Source organism: Coptis chinensis, chromosome 4 (assembly GCF_015680905.1).
Source record: "Coptis chinensis isolate HL-2020 chromosome 4, ASM1568090v1, whole genome shotgun sequence".
NCBI lineage: Eukaryota > Viridiplantae > Streptophyta > Magnoliopsida > Ranunculales > Ranunculaceae > Coptis > Coptis chinensis.
The window spans coordinates 66914280-66922697 of NC_141459.1; the positions used below are offsets into that span (position 1 = coordinate 66914280).

Genomic DNA, 8418 nt, shown 5'->3' on the forward strand with positions numbered 1-8418 from the left:
AGGCGGGCGTAAACAAAGACACAAAAGTTAGCAGAACTTCCGAAGATCGTATCTTTGGACTCAGGCCTCGGAATTGGGCGTACCTTATGTCAAAACGACCGGATCAGAAAGAGTTTTTCAATAGTCCAAACTTTGACCCAATCAGAAGATCAGAAGTGGACGAAAAGCCTATTGAAGTCAAAGCCAGCTGAAAAGGGGTCTGTGGACTGAAGAAATTGGGCATTGGGCTCGATTTTCCGGCCCAAAACATGGACCCTCAGCCCATGCACGAAAATGTGGATCTGATGTCCTCCATTTCCACACACAAGACTTAGCTCTTAAGGAGTTAGTTTTTAGGTTAGAAAGTAGCCATTAAAAAGCATAGTTCTAGATCTAGTTTTGAGAAATTTAATTAATTAGTTTCCATTCCATTAATTAGTTTCATTCCTTGTTTTTTATTAGTTATTTGAATCATTGAATATCATTCATTAGATAAATAAAATAGTTAGTTCTTGTTAAATTCGATTTTGTTATTTATTGAATTACTTAGATCTAAATTCAGTTATTAGTTGTTATTCAATTCTTAGTTGTTAATTTAGATTTCAATTATTGTTTAGTTAAATTCAATAAAGGTAGAATTTTTATATTATGTCTTATTCAATTTCATTTGGAAATGATAGTTTGATGAATCGAGGCTAAACCTCCATTAGAGGGGTTTGATGAAGCCTTGATGAAAACTTGATTTTGTTAGCTTAGAATCGTTGTAAGAGTCTATTCCACTCTAGAAGATCGTTGATTCACCATGAGAATGGGTGGACGTCCGCACATGCTAGTTATGAATTAGTAGAGATGCTATGTATAATTAGGGATTAGAACGACCAATTCTTACCGTAAGAACGTAAGAGTTGGATTACAACAATCTATGCTAGTTTCTTAAGTTGGAGTCAAGGTGGATTCAATTCCCTCCTAATTCTTATTCTAGATTCAAACATTAGTATTTCGTAGTATTTCGTAGTATAATTCGTAATTCTCTCATTGACTTTGGTAGGATTGATAGTCGTAGGAAACTTGAATGCTAAAGAACTAGGAGTGGAACGAATCTTCTATTCCAACTCTACTTCAATAGTATCGAGAGTAGAAATCTTTGATAATCACTAGTACAAGTTCAGTTTTAGTTTTACTTTCGTTTAGAGTTTCATCGCTTTATTCATTAGTAAAACTATCAATTTTACTATTATCACCTTGCAACTAAGCTCATGCTTAGTTGGGGGGCAGCAGTTCCAAGTGACTTTGTGGTAGTGAAGTCTACCACATTCACTCATGTCTACCTTCACTGCATGCAATGTGACTGGTCCCCAGAGGTTGTACACAAGATCGAGCATGGTCTCGATGCCAACGCCGTTCGTCCTCTACCACCAATAGACTACTTTGCTCTAGGAGCTCTGTTTCAGTTCACACGACCCATGGATGCTTTGAGATTCATGTATGAGGGTCAGCGACAACTACATCAGCAATTGAGTACAATTCAACAAGAGCAACGCGCCTTTCAGGCCAACACTCTCAAGACTCTTTAGGAGCTGAGAGATGAGATAGTTCCGGACCCTAGTCCTCGTACTTGGAGTGCTCGACGCGAACCGAGAGAGAGTAGTTCGAGTTCGTCTCGACGTAGATAGTTACCCCGCGTGGATTCTGACTAGGCAAATCCCTAGTGTCCGCATAGATGTAGTTTGTTTTAGTATTAGTATATGTCTTTACTTTCTACAGTTGTTGTTTTTATTAGTTTTATTTGTTATGTATGCCTGTGTTTTGTAGAATTTGTATAATGATTTGTGGTATATGAAGAAAAGGAAATACAAATACATCACGCCCAAATTTTCTTATTTTCTGCACTATGCATGTTTTTACAAATAAATTCAAAAAACCCAAAAATTTCATGTTAGAATAATTACGTTTTTACCTTTTAGTTAACCCATGTACATCTTGTTCTATATCTATCAAACCACACTCCAAACTTGTTTGGGGGTGGTATATTCCCATCACGAAAAACAAAGTACAGATTACTGCTGTGTTTTATCATGTTCCTATGGTAATCTCTTTCATTTTCTTCATACTTTGAAGACAAAGCATATTTCTCTTTAGGGGTGGTATAGTAACATTATGCAAAACTAGACATTTATTATATAGCAATTTTTATATTAGATATATTTAGTATATTTCTATATTTCTTTCTTTCTGTTAAAAAAATAATCGAAAAGACCAAAAATATTTTTCTGTTTAGTACTAAAAGTCTTGTTTTCCTTTTTCTATAATGAACAAATGGTTTAGAAGTATCATTATAGCAATAGAGTAAAGATTTGTTCTTCGAAGTCAGACTAATATGCATACAATAGTTTATGCATCTTTTCATGAATGACAAGCATCAACATCATTGATTGTATATAGCAGTAAGTTTTCGAAGCCGAGGTTAAAACAATTAAGTTCCATATCCTGTAAGACACTACAACAGAAATGTCATTTAAAGTCACTCCATAAGTGATGTCAAAACTATACCACATCACTTTTGAAAGTGATGTAAATGGTGGCAACGTGAAACGTCAAGGTTTTTAAAATCACTTTTTCGGTGATGCCAACAAGTGATTTGGTAGGTCTTTTACATTGTTTTTTTGGTGATATGGTAAAGATGCATCACTTTAGAAAGTGATGACCCAAAGTGACGTTATTCAAATATAAATCACTTTTTAGGTGCTATTATAGTTTTTAGTTTTGACATCACTTTTGGAAGTGATGTAAGAATGGAACATAGACATCACTTAAGAAGTGATGTTAAAAACCAGTTAAACAACACCTAAAAAGTAATCTCACATATATTTTAAGTCACTCTAAAAGTGATGTCATAGTAACCAAAAAATTTTAAAAAAAAAAGAATTTTTACATTTGCTAATAAAAACCCTAATAAAGCCATTGGTCAGCAAATATAGAAGAAATATACCATTATATTGTCATTAGTACTAACTAGTACGCTCGAAACACCAAAATACTCATTTATTTAGAATGGTACATGGACAATGTTGAAATTTAATCATACACATTGTCAAAATACAAGCTAGCTAGCTTTAAAGACGTACAACGATATGGTATAACAAAACTAGAGCTTAACTAATCACGACGTCATATGTGCAATCATCAGGCTGCATGCTAGTCTCGTAGCTATGCCTTTTACTGATATCCGTGCTTGTTCAATATAAGCTAATTAGGCACATCCCCAACTCCTTCAAAAGTCTCCAAGACATAAATACTAACACATGTATATGCAACAACAAGACAAAAATTTCGTGTAAGCATACATACATGATGGTGGAATCTTTATATATACAAGCCTCGCCAAGCACACTAATCAAATATTACAAAATCAAGAATTATTAACGACTAGTCAACCTATATTACTACAAAATCTCATTGATCAAGCAACAATCTCATCCTTAAACCATTTAGCTACAACAATGAGAAAAACTAGATTAATGAGAAAGTTGAGACAACCTGAGAAAGAAAAAGTCGGTTCAGCTATTACTAATGGATGCCTGGAGCAAATCCACACAAGGATATAGGTAGGGCAGCGCAGTTCCTCACTTGATATCAACAAATCATATTTTAATTTGGTCAGACCTTTGGCTACATAAAAGAGAGGTAATCTGTCATAATTCATTTACAGAAGAAAGCTCATCAGTCCATCCTATTGAGCTCCGACGTATTATATCATGACAACCACCCTCAAACGTATGCAAAAGTAAACAAACAAAGAGAAATAGTAATAATATATGCAAGAACATGAGAAAATGCACACTGTCAATTGGACCCAAGTCATGTACGAGCTCCCAATTTGGCGTAAATCATGTACAAAGACAAGAAGTGCCTGTAATAGTAACCCAACTGAATGTACTTATTGCAGATTCCCAACAACAACCCAAGAAAGAGCATATAATGGAAAAGAACACAATAACCTGGTTTTGAGATAGCCGAATACCATCAACTTCTTGACCTTGATTCTGATTGTCCAATAGGTATCTGCATAGAAGGTAAAAAGCCCAATTTCGTACCACGTCTTATGGAAAAAATCAATTTCAGGAGCAAGGGAAACAAAGGAATAAGTATAAAACTCACTTCGCGCCCGTTTGCGGTGTATTCTTTTAGGCACGCTTCATGTAAGCTATTGTTTTGTATGGAATGAAAGCACAAGACAAGTTTATAATCAACCATTTGACATAAAAAAAAGGTATAAAATATACGCATTACCATATTGGTTTTACATAACTCGAAGAGTCTAAGACTCTTTCCCTTTCCCCTCCTCCTTTATCTGGGCTTGAATTGGGACCGGCATAAAGCTAGCGACAGCTCTAGAGGACACGTTTTTTTAAGTAACTCACAAGGACAAATTCCACCATTACTGAGAGAGCTCAAGGCTGTTACTAGGACAATGTCAGCGGGCCAATCATGTAAGTATACGAATGTCAACTGATAAGTATGAATATTAACATATCCATTAGAATCAAGTGCCACAACATGCTCATCCCCAAAGAAAGACGCCAAGACAACATGAATATTCTTGCTTTTAAAAGATTTGGATTGCTCGTAATGCGTGTGTTTTCATCAATTTCTACCAGTCATACCCTGGACACCCCCATATTAACAATGTCACAATTTCAAACCAGTAACCCAAACGAGAAGTACAATGATGCTAAGATTACTACAATAATTTAAAATTGTGTAAGATAGTAAGCATCTGAATCATGTATAACAACATACCAAACACAGGTACCAACAGTGAGCCAAAAGAAGGTCTAAATGCATGGGCAGAAGAAACTTTCCAAAAAAATTTAATCTTAATTATATAATAAGAGGAAGTAGAAGGACTTACGGGGTTGTACATATCTTTACTTAGCCCAAAATTTACAAGAATGGAATTGATTAGCATAGATAAGTAGTGCACAAGAAAAGACCAAAATCCCAAGCTGAAAGGACAAATGCAAGGATAAAATAATGTGTTAAAGATCAAATGAGATGATATAACACAGTTTCAACATTAAAAGGTAACAAACTTACCAATGATGTAGAAATCACATGGTAGAAGGTCCCCTTCATACTCTGCATTTCAAGCAAACCGAATAAAAAAATATTTATTTCCAAGTATAAATAGGTAAAATGAATGATAAAGCAATAAGGAAATAGATGCTTTGGAACTTTATGCATTCAAATGTCATGGAACCACATAAAAACACAAAGAAGAAGGATTGATTCATAGTCCAACAGACTAGCCTTCTAATGGCCACATTCCCCGGGTCAAATCGAGATGGGCCGAGAGCTATTGCTGCACTCTCCTACTATAGGATATTGCATGCCTAGAGGGAAACCAATTTCAGCGCAGATGCTGCGGCAAAGCATGGAGCCACTTTAGACCAGGATGATTTTGTATGGAGGGTGGAAAGACCATCTTTTGTCACAAGATTGGAAAACCAAGACCAGTTATACTTTACCTTAGAGTGTAGCAAGATGCCCTTTTGTTCCTTATGTAGCAAGAAACTTTAATATGTAACTTTATATTTATCTTTATAATATATTCACATTTGCTTGCAAAAAAAAAAAAAAAAACACATTAAAAATAGCTTCTAAAAATCATTACATCACTAGGTCCAGTAAAAAAGTTGAGTCTTAATAACTACACTATTTGAAAATAATCCCTCATTTGCTTCAAATATTTGTCTTTTAAATTTGCTTAAGATATTCGTATTTTACCTAAAAAAAGTAATTTTCAAGTACCAACTCTACTGTTTCACAATATAGAATTAGATGATTCTAGCTGTGGTTTGTTCCTGTCTTAAGGGTGTTGTCATGTGTGCATTTTCCCCAAGTTAACTAGCAATCGTTTTATTAAATACTAGGGTGCTCTATCTATCAGATCAACTTTTTGAGAAAATAGTTCTTAACTGGCACTAGGCCGCTGGATTCAACAAGGTCGGGCTTTCAGGTAGGCTAGCGCCAAGACTTAAGGGGAATATACAGCGTGTGTGTTCAGCTGAAGTGTTGTGGCTATGTATATTCCCTTGTCCGTGTATATTTTGTGCCTTTCGATCAGCTTGGGCTTCTAGGTTATATGGTTCTCAATATTTTAACATTGACAAAAAAACTATAAATTCATTATCGACAAGGTGTTCAGCTACACAACTTGTAGAAATCAATGTCTGATAAAATGAATTGACTTCTGAAGAAATTTCAGAAAAAAACAAAATCAATCGAAGGATACTTGTAGATCTTATGTACCTGAAACAGAAGAAACTAACAAGACCACAAGCAAACTCCTACTTCCCTTGAACTGCTATTATAATAAAATGGCACCCAGTCACTAACTATGGGTGCAAATAGCATTGAAAGATCGAATTCCGAAAACGAGACAATAGAGATGCCCATTGCTAAAAAATAGCAACAAAGTAAGAGGCACAATGTCAGTTACCAAAATAAGCTAAAAGTCTAAATAGAAAAGAAGAACGAGATAAATTTCTACCTTCTTCAACAGAGACTATAATGGGACCAGATGTTCCACCCACAAACTTTACATACACATATTTGTCCTCATATGGTGACATGAAAGCATTCCATTGCCTTTTTTTTTTATATACTTTTCCATTCCTCCTTTGCACATTCGCATATTCCTGAAAAAACATACAGACGTACTTGATTCTTGACCAATCACTACCACAAAGCTAAATCTAGTTTATTTAAGCCAAAAAAAAATAAGGAAATTATACATGACCAGAACTAAAAAGGTGCATATACAGAATGGATTTTCAAAAAACGATAACTTAGATAATTGTTCAACACTAAAATAGACAAATTAATTGAAATCTCCGTTAAATGAAATAGGGATAACCGATTGAGGAGCTTATCAAATTGAAATTCCACCGTTGAGTTGTCCTCAATAAACTAACCCTCCATAAAATTCTGCAACAAACAACCGAATGAAATGAGAGAGCGAGAGAAGTGATTTTTCAAGAAAAAAAACGACATTTTCTAATCTAAGGTGATAGAAGAAACGGAAATTGAAGAACACGAATCAAAAGTAACCTTACCTGGTGCATCGACAATTGCTCGCCCCTCACTTACAAATTAAAGATAACAATAAAATGAAAATGGAGAAGATCAGAAGAGGAAACCCGAAAAAGAAGATGTTTACAGAAGTTAGGGTTCTTAAGAGAGGTTTTTCTCTAGATAACAAAAAAAAAGAGGCGAACTTAAATTAGAATTTGGCTAACAATTGTTGCCTGAAAAATAGAAGGGGGAAAGATGTGAGCGTGAACAAATTTTTCCTGTTTTTTACTTTTCCCTTCTTTTTTACTTTTCTTTTAATTTAGTTTGCCTATTTCTCCCCTTTTCTTTTCTCATGGATAAAAGTGTTACCATAATAGTTACCATATATAATTAAATATTAATTTGGGGATTTTTGTAACGATTGTGGTCAATATGTGTGTTACAGTAACAATTATTTCCGTTACTTATGGAAAATCTACCTTGTTACAAAATAGTTGTTATAGTGTAGTGTCTAATTTTTGTTTAAGGGCTAGTCGTGCAAACTAGCGCTGTTTAATTTCTATTTAACCTAATCTTTCGATTCTAACTAGGGAAACCAACATATATTCAGTAGAAATATATTGCGGTTTTTTATTTTTTATTTAAGGGCGGCTAGTCTAGCAAACCAAGTGCGCGCCCTGTTTCATTTATATTTAACCTAATTTTTTTGATAGTCTTTTTATAACTAATTAACTTAATTAAGATAATGTATATTAATAATAACAATTATGGAAGTCATATTATAAGTGATTTCAAAAACTTGGAAAAGTCACTTTTAAATTGATGTTAAATACATAGATATCATATCACTTTATAAGTGACACGGTGAATGACAACACTTTTAAAGTGATGTTGAATACATAGATATACATCATTTTATAAGTGGCACAGCAAGTGACGTAAAAAACTGTTACTACATCACTATCACAACATCACTTATTAAAATGATGTTGTCTACTACATCAACTTTTGAAATAAGTGATGTTAAAAAAAAATTGTGACAATTATTACATCACATGCTGAGAAAAGTAATGTCATAGTTTTCATATGACTTCACTTCACTGAAAGTGATGTAAAATTAGTGATGTCATATGTCATATATGTTGTAGTGAGAATCTAGCCAAAAACCTCATCTAAATGATTATTGAGTGATGACACAAAAGATGTCCAGATAGAAAGATAACACGTCCACTTGTTTGATCACCACGCCATATCCTAGGAGAGAATTTAGGCCTTTTTTGGATTGATATAGCCAAATAAACGTTAAAAACTCAAAAAGATAGTTTTTCCCCTAGTTACCCCCTTGAGCCATCACCAATTTCT

General features: G+C 34.2%; 1 long non-coding RNA gene across 1 annotated transcript; it reads right to left on the reverse strand.

Moving 5' to 3' along the window:
- Window positions 1-2997: 2997 nt before the first annotated feature.
- LOC147504478 (uncharacterized) lies at window positions 2998-7396 on the reverse strand. The gene is made up of 9 exons (XR_015193054.1): window positions 7098-7396; window positions 6899-6969; window positions 6533-6680; window positions 6292-6440; window positions 5077-5118; window positions 4892-4985; window positions 4270-4644; window positions 4138-4183; window positions 2998-4041 (listed from the first exon to the last, which is right to left on the reverse strand). It is a non-coding gene; the product is annotated as an uncharacterized LOC147504478 (long non-coding RNA).
- Between the last annotated feature and the right edge of the window lie 1022 nt (window positions 7397-8418).